This window comes from Hordeum vulgare, chromosome 7H, assembly GCF_904849725.1.
Source record: "Hordeum vulgare subsp. vulgare chromosome 7H, MorexV3_pseudomolecules_assembly, whole genome shotgun sequence".
NCBI classification, from domain to species: Eukaryota; Viridiplantae; Streptophyta; class Magnoliopsida; order Poales; family Poaceae; genus Hordeum; species Hordeum vulgare.
Genome location: NC_058524.1, coordinates 626,883,344 through 626,892,278, shown reverse-complemented (window position 1 = coordinate 626,892,278; position 8,935 = coordinate 626,883,344).

Here is an 8,935-nt window from a genome sequence, read left to right as displayed (position 1 = left end):
TCCTTTCTTTCCCTGACGGCGTTTCTTCTCCTTCCCCCGCTTTCTTCTTTCCGTCAGCACGTGAGAGAGAGGGAGAACTGACGGCGCCGTGTGCAGCAACGTCGAGGACCCCTATTAAACGCGTTGGCGTCCGTGCCAGTAGCCTAGGGTTCCTCTTTCCCCCTCAGCCGCCGCCGCCACCTCTCCCAACCCCATCTCCATCTCTCCCTTCCTCCCTAGGCAACTTCTGTAGGAGGGTCCGGCAGGGAGGACAGCAGCTTCTCGCTGGCGTCCGCTGCGTCTCCATCGCCGTTCGCCGCCGTCGTCATGCCCGGAAGCTCGGGGTGGATCCCCGCGATCCATTCCCGGCGCTAGGGACCCCGGGGGCCGACCACATCGTCGGAACCGAGCTCGTCTAGGGCTCGCCCGCGGTGTCTTCCAGCTCTCCTTCGGTTCTGCAGTCGGGGCCTTCTTCGTCGACGGCTTGCTTCCCTCCGGCGCTCTCCCTCCGTAGTTCGGCCCTTGCGTCCCAAGGTGAGGCTGCACGTCTCCCCTGTGCTTCTTCCTCCTTAGGTCGGTCGGATTCGCCGTGGTGCTTCGTGTTTTTTTCCCTGTCAGTAGATCGGCAACAGCTGCGTGCGGTGCAGTAGCTGGGCGAGATGGTGTGCGTGTGTGTTCGTAGCAGGTACCTCCCCTGCGTAGTAGTAGCAGCAGCAGCCGGTAGCATGCGTTAGCAGTAGCAGCAGCAGCACGCCGGTGCAGTCTTAGCAGCAGCAGCAGCAGAGAACACCGGTGCAGTTCCGGGCAGCCAAGGGGGAGCCTTTTCCCGTGCTCAGGGCGGGAATGGAACCCCTGAGGTTCCCGCGTCCCCCGCCGATAGCTCCCCCTGCCGGTGGTAGCCGGGAGTGGCACCGCCAGCTCTCTCTGGTCCGGCCGCCGGCGGAGCTCTCCTCTGCAGTGGAGTTGGTTTACCTGTTTTCCCTTCCCGTTCTAGCCAATCATCGATCCGTAGCCTGATGGTAGAATTGCACTATCATATGCATGCGCCTGTAGGAGGGCGTGGGTTCGAGTCCCCCCCTCGGCGCCTTTTGTTGCTTTTGTTGTGATTTATTCGTATCAGTGGCCTGCAGGCAACTTACCTTGCCATTTTCTCTTCTCCTGTTAACAATAGTAGCAGCAGCGCAGTGGATGTGTTGTGGGGTGTTGTATCAGGGGATCTGGGGTTCAAATCCCAGAGAAACCCCATTTTTTTTTTCTTTTATTTCTTGCTGATTTTTTTTGTTTTGTTTTTCCCTTGCTTTGTTTGCTACTATGTAGGGCATGAATGTGTATGTGGTCTTGTAGTTCATGTTGTTGGTGTGTTTGCAAATAGGCATTTGTGCATAGAGGTGGTAAGTGGAGTTGATGGTGTAGGTATGGAGATGATGTTGTGAGTGCACACCACTTGTGGTACCTACTAAAAGTGTTTGAGAGGTAATGCTACCAAGTTACTTGCTTAGTTTTTTTCCCCATATTGTTGTTCTTAGGTTTAATAGCATGATGTTGTTGTGAATGAAGTGGAATATATGTGAGAGTGTGCACCATCACATGCCCATATGTGGGGGTGTGCATACTCTCTTAATAACTTAGAGTTATTTTGCGTTGAGCTTGACGCTAGTGCTTGTGAGGTATTGTGTGTGTTGGTGTTGTTGATGTGCATGACACAAACATGGGGTTCAAACCCCCATGTCACTTTGTCATTTGTGCACATAAGATTCACCTATGTATTTGTCATCTTAAAAGCATACCTTATGGAGTTGCATTTACATTTTGTTGAAAGTTTGGGCTTTGTTTCCATGGTATAGATGGAGCCCAAGGGCATGGTTTTTTGTGTGTTAGTAGTAGGGATTGGTGCTCAACACCATAGTGGTGTCAAACACCTCTTGGTGACATGTGTGTGCAAACTAGGCCTAGACAAAGTGGGTATGTGGCTGGAAAATTCCAGATTTTTGAACTCTGAAAATTTCACTAAGTCTGGAGTGCTGGAAACATTTTCTTCCCCTGTAGATGAGGATGTGATGGTCATTCTGTTAAGAACTGGACTTAGTTCAGTGCTAGTATTTTGAACCTGGTATGTTTGTGAAGCTTCCTTTCAATTTTGAAGTCATTTCGAGTCCAGTAGCTTGCGTTTTGATTGCTGTCAAAAAGCTTCAGAGCAGAAACAGAAACTCAGGTGCAGGAATTTTCACCAAGTCCCTGAGATCTGATGGTTTTGGGAAAGTTTGTGGCCCTGTATCTTCTAGAGTTTAATTCCTTTTTCTGTGATTCTTGCTGTGACTTGTAGTGTTCTTGGTTGGCAACAGCCACATATATTAATTGTCATATTTGAAGACCTGTAGCTATGTTGCATGTTGCTCACAAACAGCTAAGATGCAGAAACTGGCAGATTATGTAGTTTTGCCATTTTGTTCAAAGTTTGTGTTTAATTGTTGTTGTGGTGTTCTACCTTGCTCCATTTCATTCATGTTGGGTTAATATATGTCTTGGCAACCTGGGAACACCAGATTTGTGTCAATTGTGTGTGTGGTGTTGAATCTTTCACGTAGAGCCTCATATCGTGTTTCGTTGATTCCCGTTGATCCGTAGCTCCGTTTGCAAAGTTCCTTATATGGTTTTGCACCGTTTTTACAAGCTGCATCTGCTCATATCATTCCCATGCATGTACAAGTAGTTTAGTGCAAAGTTCTGTCCAGAACTTGTTGTAGTTTATTTTGCTTGTGCTAGTGTTAGAAATAGTGGTGCATGCTCAACTTTCATCTCATGCATCATGTGATTGTTGCATTTTGTGGTGCTGCTGTTCATTGGCTGTTATTCTTATGTTGGGTAGCACCGGGAGCGGAGAACGAATACGTGGAGTCAGGAGAGTACGTGCAGGACGATCCAGAACCATTCCAAGCTGAGGATATCACAGGCAAGATGATATGACCTTGATCCCATCTCTAGACTTGTTATGTTAGTTTCGATTCCATGTCAAATTGCTCGCTGCCTACCACTGAAAATATTGCCTCTTCATGTGCCATGAGCCTAAACACCTTACTCTTTCCTAGCAAACTTGCATGGCTAGGTAGGCTTGCTCAGCTACTAATGTTAGCATTGTTAGTTGCAGGTGTTTTAAACTCATGTGATGACATGAGCTTGATATCATTATATTAATTTCTGTTATTTAATTAATGTATCTATATACTTGGCAAATGACGGGAGGCCTAGCCTTTTGCCGGGTGTCTTGTTCCGTTATTGCCGCCTTAGTTACCGGTTACCGGTGTTTCATTCCATAATGACCGCTCCTAACACGTTCGGGGTTGTTATGGGGACCCCCTTGATAAACCGTGTAGTGCTAAGGCTTGTCCGGCAGGACCCAACTTTGGTTTTAATCTGCTAATCACATAATAATCTGCATAGGGAATAGCTACCCCGAGGAATTTAATCAACAACCCGGGCCAGTGCTCCTCATGAGTGTTGGCCCCACCTGAGCGATGTCCGGGGCCCCACTGGTCACCTAGAGGTTTAGCCATCCCGACGTCTAGCTCATCTGTCGTGTCCTGAGACTGAGATACGCGGCTCTTATCAGGGTCGTCGACACGACGGGAGGTCCTGTTGGTCGTGTCTTACCTTAGCGGTATATCTTGCGTATAGGAATCCCGGTGAAGCTTTGGTTTTCCCCGGAGTTGAGGTTTTCCTCTAAGGAATCCGACGAGATCACGAGATTCGTGATAGAGGATGCCTTTGCAGCCTGTGTTCGTTTGTGATGGACTAGTTGGAGCACCCCTGCAGGGTTTAATCTTTCGGAAAGCCGTGCCCGCGGTTATGTGGCAACTTGGAATATTTTGTTAACATCCGGTATTAGGGAACTTAAACATAAACTAATAAAATATGCCAACTGTGTGCGTAACCGTGACTGTCCCTTCGAAGATCTCTCTTCGACCGGGAACACGGTGGAGTTATGATTGCCGTAGGTAGGTGTTCAGGATCACTTTCTGATCAAGTATTCCCGATCGTTAGCGTAGACCACTTTCACTTCCTTCTCGCGTAAGTTAGCCACTTATTCAATCATAGGTTGCAGCAGCCTAAAACACTTCACCCCTTCCTTACCCAAATAACGTGACTAGTTTTGGCACCAAGGTCTTAGATTGCTGAGTCCCCGTGGCTCACGGATTCCTCCGAAACTCCCAGCAGGTACAGGTACCCCAGAGACAGATGATCCCGACGGCACCCAGCTGGCGTGGCAGTACGACGAGGAGACAGATCGCCTTTACGTGAACTATCCAGAGGACTGAGCCGTCGTCGTGATCGTGGGCCTGCAGCGGGTAGCATAGCATTTCCCTTGTTTTGTAGTCCGTACCGGAACTACCTTGTTTGGATCTGCGTTGTACTCTGTATTATTAATAAGAAGACAGTTGAACCCCAGATTGTCTATTGTAATTATTATTATGTGCTATGTTTACTTGCTTGCGAAACACTTAGATGCGCTTCTTTCCTATTCGGGGCCTCGACCCCAAGATCGGAAAGGACCGCATCTTGGTCGTTACAAGCTAGTGGGAGCCACCATGGGTATCCAGACCCCGCTGATGGTTATTGGCCAGAGAGGTGTCTCGGTCATGCATGCCTGTCTCCCGAACCCGTAGGGTCTACACACTTAAGGTTCGATGACGCTAGGGTTATAGGGAATTGTTGTACGAGGTTACCGAAAGTTGTTCGGAGTCCCGGATGAGATCCCGGACGTCACGAGGAGCTCCGGAATGGTCCGGAGGTATAGATTGATATATAGGACGGATAGTTTTGGACACCGGAAGTGTTTCGGGCGTCACCGATAACGTACCGGGACCACCGGGACCACCGGAGGTGGTCCCGGGGGACCACTGAAGGGGGGCAACGACCCCGGGAGGCTAGATGGGCTAAGTGGGGAAGGGAACCAGCCCCTAAGTGGGCTGCTGCGCCCCCCACCCAGCCCATGCGCACCAGAGAAAGGGGGGAAGGGGGGAACCCTAGCATAGGTGGGCCTAAGGCCCACCAGAGGGGTGCGCCACCCCTCCTCCCTGCCCTGGCCGCCGGCCCCTCTCCCATCTGGGGCTGCCGCACCCCTTGGGGGTGGGAACCCTAAGGGCTGCGCCCCCTCCCTCTCCCCCTATATATAGATGAGGGTTCGGGGCTGTTTGACACACGGTTTCATCTCTCTCTCGGCGCAGCCCTGCTCCTCTCCCTCCTCCTCTCTGCCGGCGCTTGGCGAAGCCCTGCCGGGAGACCTCGTCTCTCCACCGACACCACGTCGTCGTGTTGCTGGACTTCTTCCCCAACCTCTCCCTCCTCCTTGCTGGATCAAGGTGCGGGAGACGTCACCGGGCTGCACGTGTGTTGAACGCGGAGGTGCCGTTGTTCGGCACTAGATCGGAATCGCCGCGCGTACGACTCCATCAACCGCGTTCTAGCAACGCTTCCGCTTAGCGATCTTCAAAGGTACGAAGATGCTCTTACCCCTCTCTCGTTGCTGGTCTCTCCATAGGAAGATCTGAACATGCGTAGGAAAATTTTGAATTTATGCTACGTTACCCAACAGTGGCATCCGAGCCAGGTTTTCTATGCGTAGATTCTATGCACGAGTAGAACACAAAAGTTGTGGGCAATGGTTTGTCAATTTGCTTGCCGTTACTATTATTATTCTTTTCCGGCGGTATTGTGGGATGAAGCGGCCCGGACCGACCTTACACGTACGCTTACGTGAGACTGGTTCCACCGACAGACATGCACGTCGTGCATAAAGGTGGCTAGCGGGTGTCTGTCTCTCCTACTCTAGTCGGATTGGATTTGATGAAAAGGGTCCTTATGAAGGGTAAATAGCTTTGGCATATCATCTTTGTGGCTGTCACGTAGGTAAGAAGGCGTTCTTGCTAGAAACCCAAATCAGCCACGTAAAACTTGCAACAACAATTAGAGGACGTCTAACTTGTTTTTGCAGGGTTTGACATGTGATGTGATATGGCCAAAGTTGTGATGTTGCATGTATGATGTATGAGATGATCATGTTATTGTAATAGGTTTCACGACTTGCATGTCGATGAGTATGACAACCGGCAGGAGCCATAGGAGTTGTCTTAATTTATTGTATGAGATGCAACGCCATGTGCTTACTACTTTTACTTCATTGCTAACGGTTAGCCATAGTAGTAGTTGGCGTGACGACTTCACTAAGACACGATGATGGAGATCATGGTGTTACGCCGGTGACGATGATGATCATGCGATGCCTGAAGATGGAGATCGAAAGAGCAAAGATGATAATGGCCATATCATGTCACTATATGATTGCATTGTGATGTTTATCATGTTTTACATCTTATTGCTTAAAACGACGGTAGCATAATAAGATGATCCCTCTTAAAATTTCCAGAACGTATTCCCCTAAGTGTGCACCGTTGCGAAGGTTCGTTGTTTCGAAGCACCACGTGATGATCGGGTGTGATAGATTCTAACGTTCGCATACAACGGGTGTAAGCCAGATTTACACACGCAAAACACCTAGGTTGACTCGACGAGCTTAGCATGTACAGACATGACCTCGAATACAAGAGACCGAAAGGTCGAACATGAGTCGTATGGTTGAATACGATCAGCATGAAGTTGCTCACCATGGTGACTAGTCCGTCTCACGTGATGATCGGACACGAGTTAGTCAACATGGATCATGTATCACTTAGATGACTAGAGGGATGTCGATTTAAGTGGGAGTTCATACTTAATTTGATTAAATGAACTTAATTGTCATGAACTTAGTCTAAAAGTTGTCTTTATAAATATTGTAGATGTCCAACGTCAACCTCAACTTCAACGCATTCCTAGAGAAAAACAAGCTGAAAGATGATGGTAGCAACTATGCGGACTGGGTTCGCAACTTGAAGCTCATCCTTGAAGCAGCTAAAAAGGCTTATGTCCTTAATGCGCCGCTAGGTGACCCTCCCGCTCCCGCAGCAGCCCAGGACATTCTGAACGTCTGGCAAGCGCGGAGTGATGACTACTCTCTGGTCAGGTGTGGCATGTTATACAGTTTAGAAACGGGGCTCCAAAGGCGTTTTGAGCAACACGGGGCATATGAGATGTTCCAGGAGCTGAAGCTAGTCTTTCAAGCTCATGCACGTGTCGAGAGATATGAAGTCTCCGACAAGTTCTTCAGCTGTAAGATGGAGGAGAACAGTTCTGTCAGTGAGCACATACTCAAAATGTCTGGGTTACACGGTCGTCTGACTTCACTTGGAGTCGAACTTCCGGATGATGCTATCATTGACAGAATCCTCCAGTCTCTCCCACCAAGCTACAAAGGCTTTGTGCTTAACTACAACATGCAAGGGATGGAGAAAACCATTCCCGAGTTGTACTCGATGCTCAAGTCTGCAGAAGTAGAAATCAAGAAGGAGCATCAAGTGTTGATGGTCAACAAGACCACTAGTTTCAAGAAAGGCAGGGGTAAGAAGAACTTCAAGAAAGACGGCAAAGCTGTTGCCGCGCCCGGTAAGCCAGATGCCGGGAAGAAGAAAAAGAACGGACCCAAGCCTGAGACTGAGTGCTTCTATTGCAAGGGAAAAGGTCACTGGAAGCGGAACTGCCCCAAATACTTAGCGGACAAGAAGGCCGGCAACGTTAAAGGTATATGTGATATACATGTTATTGATGTGTACCTTACCAGCGCTCATAGTAGCTCCTGGGTATTTGATACCGGTGCTGTTGCTCACATTTGCAACTCACAGCAGGAACTGCGGAATAAGCGGAGACTGGCCAAGGACGAGGTGACGATGCGCGTCGGGAATGGTTCAAAGGTCGATGTGATCGCCGTCGGCACGCTGTCTCTACATCTACCGCCGGGATTAGTTTTAAACCTTAATAATTGTTATTTAGTACCAGCTTTAAGCATGAACATTGTATCAGGGTCTTGCTTAATGCGAGACGGCTACTCATTTAAGTCAGAGAATAATGGTTGTTCTATTTATATGAGTGATATGTTTTATGGTCATGCTCCGCTGGTGAATGGTTTATTCTTGATGATCTCGATCGTGATGTTACACATATTCATAGTGTGAGTACCAAAAGATGCAAAGTTGATAATGATAGTCCCACATACTTGTGGCACTGCCGCCTTGGTCATATCGGCGTTAAGCGCGTGAAGAAGCTCCATACTGATGGACTGTTAGAGTCTCTTGACTTTGAATCATTTGACACATGCGAACCGTGCCTCATGGGCAAGATGACTCAGACTCCATTCTCAGGAATAATGGAGAGAGCAACCGACTTACTGGAAATAATACATACTGATGTGTGTGGTCCAATGAATGTTGAAGCTCGCGGTGGTTATCGTTATGTTCTCACTCTCACCGATGATTTGAGTAGGTATGGATATATCTACTTGATGAAGCACAGATCTGAGACGTTTGAAAAGTTCAAGGAATTTCAGAGTGAGGTTGAGAATCAACGTGACAGAAAAATTAAATGTCTACGATCTGATCGTGGAGGAGAATATTTGAGTCACGAGTTTGGCACACACCTAAGAAAGTGTGGAATCGTTTCACAACTGACGCCGCCTGGCACACCGCAGCGCAACGGAGTGTCTGAACGTCGTAATCGCACTTTATTAGATATGGTGCGATCTATGATGTCTCTCACCGACTTACCGCTATCATTTTGGGGATACGCATTAGAAACTGCAGCATTCACTTTAAATAGGGCACCGTCTAAATCCGTTGAGACGACACCGTATGAACTATGGTTTGGCAAGAAACCTAAGTTGTCGTTTCTTAAAGTTTGGGGTTGCGATGCTTATGTGAAGAAACTTCAACCAGAAAAGCTCGAACCCAAAGCGGAGAAATGCGTATTCATAGGATACCCTAAGGAAACTATTGGGTATACCTTCTATCTTAGATCCGAAGGTAAAACCTTT